Here is a 9,314-nt window from a genome sequence, read left to right on the forward strand (position 1 = left end):
TCTGCTTGCTAAGGCAATATGGCGCCGACTTGTTCGATGTTCTTCATCTTCTCCGCGCGGTCTTTGTCTTCTGGTGGTGCTCTTCAGCTTGTTTGTGGATGTGTGGTTGCCCAGGTGGTGATGAGTGAGGGAGTCCTGGACTAAGGGGTCCTCAGATGTCCGGCCTGTTAGCCATGGGCCGGACTGCTGGGCTCTGAAGATACGAAGACCGAAGATTCTACTCGTGTCCGGATAGGATTCCCCTTGGCGTGGAAGGCAAGCTTGGCGGCCAAATATGAAGATTTCCTTCTCTGTAACCGACTCGATGTAACCCTAGATCCCTCCGGTGACTACAAGGATTCGGGTCTATTGCAACGAAACTAGTCGTCGCAATACATGTTGATTTGTGGCGATAAATACCTATTGCCACGAAACAGCATTCGTTGGCAGCCGTTGCAACTGGACGCATGGTAATAGGTTATTGCCACAAAAAAGCAATTGTGGCAATAAAGTGTGTTATTGCAACAGTCATGTGGGAAGTCGCCACATGTTTTCTCATGGCAACACTCAATCTGATGCCACAATTTTCTTTGTGGAGATAGCTTTAATGCAACATGTAACGAATCATGGCGACTGATAGCTCGTGGCGATAAACATTTGTGGCAACAACCTATGCCAACGACGCTCGTTTCGTGGTGCATACTGTTCCGTGGCAATAGTCAATTGTGGCAATAAACTATGGCAGCAATCCTTGTTTTCGTGGCATTAGGCATTTTGCCACAAACCGCTACACTTGTGGCATTAAGTTACGGCAACAAATATTCCAGTCGTCGTAATAGGAAATTGCAACATACTAGTTTTGGCGGTGATAAATAGGTATCACAACGGGTGAAATGTTTGTGGCGAGAAACTATTGCGACAATTTAAATTTTTGTGGTGCTAACATGTGGCAACCAAAAGTGGGTTGTGGCAATAGCCTATTGCAACCTAAAAAAAATGCATGCATTCAATTACAATATTCAAAACCATACATATAATATGTAGATTCATAAAATTCATAATTCTCATAGCAAATATCCATCAAATGAAACTCAAATGTAATTTAGCCATCCTAATTAAGTGCCAAGACTTAATTGTCCGTGATCTAGAGTCCAGTCGAGCTAGTTGGATCCTGCAATCAAGAAATCAAAAACAAATATATAGTTCTAGTCAATGAGTCCAACATAACATACGCCATACAATTATTCCAGCCCCATTAATTGTTAAAAAGAACTGTCGCCAGACTAACTAGAGTAATGCTGTGTCAGCAAGCATGTAACTGAGGGATCAAAACAATTTTACAAGTGTAAATGTCTAAAGTATAAGCACAATACATGTACTAAAATCTTCCACTATTGATTTAAGTTGTGGCTCAATCTATAGTTTCAGTTATGTAACGAAAAGAATAATTATAGGTGCGGTAACCACTATCAATTGCTTTGGATTCATGCAAAAAAAGTCTGGGCAAACATAGAACCACACCTCATGGTGAAAAGTAAACATATTGCATGTCAAAAGATAAAGTTGTACTAGAGGAGCGTCAATTAATTTGGATCGGAGGGAGCAGATTGAATGTTACCTTGAACTTATCCGCAGAACCAGCTTCTGCATAAGCCTCAACAGCTTTTGTGGCAGGTTCTTGTAGACCAAGGGCTGGGCAACGAGGGTCGTCAGCACCTGCATGGTAATCGATAAATGAAGCTCCAGCAGCAAGAAAAATGCTCAATTAACATTAATTTTTAAACGAAGGGTTAACAACAGTTCTGGCTCAACCATAAAATCATAAAACAAAAATATATACTGAAGACTGGAAGCCCAGCCCTGACAAGTGCTCATTGAACTCATAAAAGTGAGAGACTTTTGAATATGTTGGGTCATGCAATAACTATTGGACGAAGCAGAAGCACTCAATAAGAAATACGCTTGGTTATACCATTTAGGAGGATTGGACGTGGTGCAATCGGAGGAACTTAGTAGGGAGCATCAAACTGTGAAGCCATAGCAGGTGCTATCTTGTCCTAAACCTGGTAAAAATATGTCAATACACGATCGTGAAACATTTACAATGGAACAATCAGAAATAAATGTCAAATAAATCAGATAGTCACCTTTTTCACAACCTCTGCATCTATTTCACTCTTCCCTGAATCAATTCTTGCTTCTATAGGAAAGACAAACGACATAGGTACTTACATGTAAATGTTCTGAACTGATACAATATATTTCAGCTGTGACCTATATTTTTCAATGGTGTGTGCCCAATCTTAGAGGATGCATGCATGGCATCTAACCTTCAAATAAAGGCTTAATGCTATCAACTCTAGCTTGCCATATGTCTTATCTATTGCACATTGAAATCCCTGTAGCCACCACAAAGAGCATTGCTTTACTTACATGGGACAAATCACAAAACTATGTGCACCCATATCGATAAATTACTGCTGTGTGTACCTGAACACCAATTATTGGAACAACAACACTGTACTGTGTATCCACAAAAAGCAGCAAACAATGCACGCATTCCTTTATTCAGCTCCAAATAAAAAGGATAAGTTTTCTAAAAGTGAAGTCTATGTATTAATTCAGTATCATGATGCAATCATGATCTATAGTACCTCCGAGTGATTCACCAGTAATCCCTATCCTAGAGGGATCGACATCATCCCTTGCACTAAGATAATCTCCAAGATTTATCAAGTCCCACACCTGCACATGATCCTCACTGAGTATCGCAAAAAAATAGGCCCAACATGTTTTGAAGTATGATATACCAGGTCATACAGTAGAAGACAATCATAAGGAGAGAACCAGACCAGAATAAATCCCGAATTCAACTGAAGTGCCAACCCAGATAGTGTAGTTATGGCACCCGTACAGCTGGACTAACACCAACAATAGTGGTAATCCAGAGCTAATACTTAATCAGAAATAATTCCAATGCAATCCCTTGTTAACCTGCCCAAGCTGCCTCCGCAAGGCCACTCTGTAACTCTTCAAGATATCACCACCACTATGTACTAGCTTTGCTTCCTTTCGGAGGATTCAAGAACAGATTCACATACATCTCTCATCATTTTAAGTGCAGCTGGCTTATCAGTCACATTATTAAAGCCTAACTTCTCAATGAGTTGCTTCAAAGATAACACGCCCGCAATAGCAGATATTCTTCATACCATTGTTGCTTCACAAATAAAATATATATTATTAGTTTTTGGTTTGATTAATTAGTACTCATACACATACGGTTGCAGAATTATGTAGAGCAGATGTGAATACTAACATCTCATATTGAACTCCTCATGGCCTTCTAGCTCTGGGTGTCACCATCACGATCACCCATCGTCTTCATCATCCGACATCTTCGCAATAAAATCAAAGTAAGAAGCATTGTAGTCATGAACTGCATTATGCGAAATTATCAAAAACAAGAGGTACTACATTAGCAGTGCATGGCTCCTCCACGTTTAAAGGAGGAAAGCCAGACTTCTATCTTAATGCCCGGGGGAGGGGAGCCAGTCGACGCCCGCTGGCTCGACTTCGCCCAAACGTAGGCGCTGACAAGGGAGGGCGCACTGGCCGGGGTTCGCGGCGGGCAGCACGGGGGGCGGGGCGCTGCCGAGGGATGTCGCCCTGTGACGTAGTGGACGAGGGGCGGCGCTCGCGAGTATCGGGCAGCGGACGAGGGGCGGCGGCCGCGGGCCGGGGTCCATGGCAGCGGGTGAGGGCGACGGCCTCTGACAGCGGGCGGTAGGACCGGGCGGCTGGGCGAGCGGGCGGGGTCGCGTTGGCGTCGGGCAGCCGACGGGGCGTGCGGCAGCGAGCGGGCATGGCCGAGGACACGGAGACGCGGCCCGCGTCGACGGGCGCGGAGGAGAGGAAGGAGGGCGAGATCGAGGACGACGACTCCTCGTCGGCGGCACCGCGCGGCGCGCTGGGCAACCGCCGCACCCGCTGGACGACGCTAGGATTTCTGGACGTTCTAGATGGGAGGAGATCGGGAGAAAGAACAACCTGAACCAGGGACGAGAGCTCCAGATCTAATCCCCGGTGAAGACGCCGTGTGATTTGGTATTTTGGTTTACAATAGTAATCGTGGGTCGTTAGGAAGGGTCTTTAGCGGCAAGATAAATAGACTATATTTTTTTAGTGGGAACACAAAATATTGGCGTAAACTACAGTAAACCAAAATTATGTGGTGGGAAAGTAATTATTTGGAGGGAATGTTTAGAATAATGAAAAAAATAGGAAAAAATATATTATTTCAAAGCAATATGAGATATATATGCTGCTAAATCGGCTCACGATCATCATCTTCCCTCTGAAATAGATCGGGAGATTCCCGATGAAATCGTGCCACGTCCGTCATCTTCCCTAAGTCCGGCGGTAGGCGGCGTGTGGGAAGCTCGCATCCATCGCCGGTGGAGAGGCTCGAGCTCGCGGGCGAAGGTCGGGAAGAGGGACAACGGAACTGCTTGGTCAGCACCGAGGATGGAGGAAGCGGACGACGGGAGCCATGGCCAACCAGGAGCGACGTGCAAGGTCAAAGGGGCGGCTCGCTGGCCGGGGCTTGCCACCCGGGTCAGGACGGCACAAGCTGCAGCCTGGTAGGGGTGGCCATCGCGCAAAAGTAGGGGTCATGACCGGTGCTAGCGCGTTGTCGCCGAACGACCCGGTTGAATGTACAACCAGGTTTGCACTACAATTTCAAAAATCATTTCAGAAAGCAGCAGAAACTTGGCTAGTTTTGAACTACAACTCACAGAAACCTCATGTGGCCCTCACTTTAAAACTACTAGGTAATACTCTTGCCTTGGAACACAAGTACAAATGGGATGGGTTGATGAGACGGTCGATCTATGTCAGTCTCGATCTCACATTTTGATCTTGAGATGGGGTGATCTCAACATCTTTCATCTTACCAGATAGTCCGTGGAGGGTTCCTCCGCGCCAGACTAGGTCCAACATAATCATGTCATTTTTGTTTCAACGAAAACCATAAAGATTCAACTATGTAAATTAACAACCAATCCAATTTCGTTTTGAGATATGTTGTGTTAGCAATGTGTTGTTTCATCGTGGATCTACAATGTGTATCTTTGTTTACTCCCTAGTTGCCATGACAAATTGAAACTTGGGATATATGTCAAATATTTGTGCCCTTGCCCGCAGATCCGTCCTGCATCGGATCCACGCACGAGGGGGTGAAGGGGCCTTGGCACCGCTGCCGCTGGCTAGGCTTCACCAGGTCACGCCCTCTGGCAGTGACAAGGGAAGGGAGGAGCAGACGGCAGGGCACTGGGAGGTCTCTAGGGATCCCTCCCGTCGTCGTCCGTAGCTCGCGCCACCTGGTGCTTGGGACCATGGATTTGGTGAGATCGCCGCCGCCACCAAGACCCAGCACACCCCACCACCGGAGGCCACATCCGCGTCATCACCTCCCAACGTACCCACTAGGAAGCCAGATCGTGTTGCCGCGACCCACCGCATCACGACGCCCTTGTCCGTCAGATCCGTCCGGCATCGAATCCATGCGCGAGGGGGCGAAGGAGCCCTGTCGTCGCCGTCCTTGTTGGAATATCATGGTTTTGTTGCTATATCCACTTCTACTGGTATAATTGATTCGACTGTTGTAGTTTAATTTAAAAAAATCATCAAATTTGAAAACAGTTCTTCAATTTTTTATAAAAGTTAATCAATTTGAAAAAGTTTATTTCTTTCGAAAAAAGTTCGTCAAATTTGAAAAAAGGTTCATTATTTTTCTTAAAGTTCACAAATTAGAAAAAAAATCACCAATTCTGAAAAAAGCTTCACGAATTTGAGTAAAACTTGATGGATTTTGAAAAAAACCTTCATCAGTTTTAAAAAAAGTTAATGAATTTGAAAGGAAATCGCGCATTTAGGAAAAAGAATAAAGAAAGAAAAAAAAGAAAAACAGAATAAAAACAGCAGGAGAAAAAACCACGAAATTATAGAACAAATAAAAGAAGTAAAAAGCATGTATATCACAACCGATCGGATAGCCTAGTGGTTTGTGTTCTTTCCTTTCGTACGGAGATGTCATCGGGTCAATCATGTCAGCTGCACTTTTTTGTGAGTTTGACGAAAAGAATTACAAAAGTATACAACTACGACCAGATCTGCACTTTTTTGTGAGTGACAAAAAGAAATACAAACTTATACAAAAGCATAATACGAAAAAAAAACAGATATAAAAACGCAACGGACTAAAGTATACAAAGATATACGTCTGCTATTTTAAACTTTAAACGAACGGCGCAATGGAGCAGCGGCCACTTGAGGAACGGGCGCACTCTGCGCTTCTGCACTAGGCCGGCCCATGTAAGGTGAGCCTCTCCTGCACTTTTTGTGAGTTTGACTTAAAAAATAGTGATTTAAAAAAGTTTACGTTTTTTTTAAATGTTCACAAACTAAAAAAATGTTCACGAAATTAAAGAAAGTTCATTGATTTGAAAAAACGTTCACCGATTTTGAAAAATGTTCATCGAAATAGAAAAAAGTTCATCAAATTTGAACAAAATGTCATCGAATTAGAAAAAGTTCATCGAATTTTTAAAAAAAGTTCATTGATTTCCAAAAAAGTTCAACTAATTAAAAAATTCTGTTGAAATACATAGTCTCTATTACAACAAAATGGCTGCCTCGCGCAACAGAATTTGTTTGTCGCAATATCGCTACCATATTGCAACGTCGATGCAGTTTGTTGCAATAGTTAGCCACTTTTTTGCAACAACATTTGTATCTAATGCAACGTCACGCCGACGTTGCAATATCTTATTGAATATTGCCACGAATAGTTATTCTGTTGAAATACCTAGTCTCTATTACAACAAAATGACTGCCCTCACACAACGGAATTTGTTTGTCGCAATACCGCTGCCATATTGCAACGCCGATACAGTTTGTTGCAATAGGATGCCTGTATTGCAACAAAGTTAGTATTTATCGTGACGAAACTAAGTTATGGCAATATGTGCGGCCTATTACCACAACCGGAGAATTTGTGGTAATATTGCATTTTATTGCAACAAAACGTAGTTGTAGCAATAAAGTTTGTTGCAATAGACGGGAATCCTTGTAGGGAATTATGTAAACTGGAGGGCTTAGTCCGGATAGGGGGAGATACTCATTACCATAGTCATACAGGCTAGACTTTTAGGGTTTAGCCATTACGATCTCGTGGTAGATCAACTCTTGTAATACTCATATTCGTCAAGATCAATCAAGCAGGAAGTAGGGTATTACCTCCATAGAGAGGGCCCGAACCAGGGTAAACATTGTGTCCCCCGTCTCCTGTTACCATCATCCTTAGACGCACAGTTCGGGACCCCCTACCCGAGATCCGCTGGTTTTACCACCGACATTGGTGCTTTCATTGAGAGTTCCACTGTGCCGTCCACAACAGGTTTGATGGCTCCTTCAATCATCAACGACAATGCTGTCTAAAGAGAAACCTTCCTCCCCAGACAGATTTTCGTGTTCGGCGGCTTCGTACTGCGGGCCAACTCGCTTGACCATCTGGAGCAGATCGATAGCTACGCCTCTGGCCACCAGGTCAGATTTGGGAACTTGAACTACGTCGCAGACGTTCGCGGAGACTTGATCTTCGACGGATTCGAGACCACGACAGTCGTTCCCCTTCACCATGATGGACATGACTTAAATCTGTCATCGGGCCATACTCAGGAAATTGCACCGGTAGCCGCTCTGGCCTTAGATCCGGAGCGGGTCGTGCCATCCGAGGACGGGAAGCTCAACCCCACCACGGAAGCCGCAGATTCCGCGGCGTCGGAGCCGCACACTGATCTCACCTAGGGTGATATCCGTGTCTCCGGAACCTCGGACTCGTTTCCGGCTATAGGTTCCGAACCATGTGTATCCCCGCACGTCGAGCTGGATCAGTCATCGATCGTCGAATTCAGCGCCGCGAACATCTTCCGGCACTCGCCTTTAGGTGACATGCTCAACTCATTAAAAAATCTATCCCTAGCAGGGGGCTCTCAGCCGAATTATATCCGGTTTGAACTGGAGGCTGATGACGGGGAATTTCGCATCCCACCCGCCACCCACTACATAGCCACTGTCGCGGACTTAACCGACATGCTCGATTACGGCTCCGAAGGCATTGACGATATGGACGACGATGCCGATGAGGAACAAGGCCAAAGCCCGCCGTTTATCGGACGCTCGACGGCCACTTCCTTGTACGACGTATACATGGTGGATACACCTAAAGAAACCATCGACGATGACAAAGAAGATCCAGTTGAGGATAAACCCCCGGAGACACATCCCAGACGCCGGCGTCAGCGGCGCCACTCTAAGTCACGTCGCGCAAAAGATAGCAATACCGGCACCAGAGACGATGCCGAAGTCAATGAAGACCCTGTTGAGGCAACCTCCGAACAAGATGAACGGGGAAACAGGCACGTTAGCCCTGATGAACAGGCCATACACGAAGACTCGGAGGACAGTAGTTATCTTCCACTCTCCAAGAATGAGGAGAACCTCGGCAAAGAGGATTTCACCGTGCCTGAGGAACCTCTCGAGCAGGATCGCTTTAAACGCCGGCTAATACCCACTGCAAGGAGCCTGAAAATGAAGTAGCAGCAGCTTCAAGCTAACCAAAACCTGCTCAACGATAGATGGACAGATGTTCTAGCAGCCGAAGAATACGGCCTCAAGCGCCGAACCAAGGGTTACCCAAAACGCAGATTGCTACGTCAGTTCGATGAGCAGGCGACGGAACCTGCACGATGCGGTCGGGACAATGCGGCCGACCGACCACAACGCGGTCGGGATAAAACGGCAGCTCAAGCCGAACAGCAACCCGCCCCACCCCAACGAAAAGACAGAGATAAAACAGCTCGGGGTCATACATGCGACCCTCGGCAGGACCTGGACAATAGAGCAGAACATACCAGATCGATCTATGGATCGCGAGGATGTGCCCCGACACGAGACGACACCCACCTATTCGGACGTAACAAGCCTAGTCATGCCCGGGACGAACACCGCAGACGGACACCATCGGAGCTACGTCGCGATGTGGCCCAATATAGAGGCGCCGCACACCTACTCTGCTTCACTGATGAAGTTATGGAACATGATTTCCCAGAAGGGTTTAAACTCGTGAATATCGAATCATACGATGGAACAACTGATCCCGCGGTGTGGATCGAGGATTTTCTTCTCCATATACATATGCCCGCGGAGATGACCTCCATGCCATCAAATACCTACCGTTAAAACTCAAAGGACCAGCTCGGTACTGGTTA

The 9,314-nt window shown here is 45.8% G+C and overlaps 1 long non-coding RNA gene across 1 annotated transcript; it reads right to left on the reverse strand.

Moving 5' to 3' along the window:
• Window positions 1-989: 989 nt before the first annotated feature.
• LOC120974361 (uncharacterized) lies at window positions 990-4,226 on the reverse strand. Its single transcript, XR_005769761.3, has 7 exons — window positions 4,030-4,226; window positions 3,299-3,377; window positions 2,310-3,199; window positions 2,127-2,179; window positions 1,952-2,042; window positions 1,598-1,695; window positions 990-1,150 (listed from the first exon to the last, which is right to left on the reverse strand). It is a non-coding gene; the product is annotated as an uncharacterized lncRNA (long non-coding RNA).
• Between the last annotated feature and the right edge of the window lie 5,088 nt (window positions 4,227-9,314).

Source organism: Aegilops tauschii, chromosome 2 (genome assembly GCF_002575655.3).
Source record: "Aegilops tauschii subsp. strangulata cultivar AL8/78 chromosome 2, Aet v6.0, whole genome shotgun sequence".
NCBI lineage: Eukaryota > Viridiplantae > Streptophyta > Magnoliopsida > Poales > Poaceae > Aegilops > Aegilops tauschii.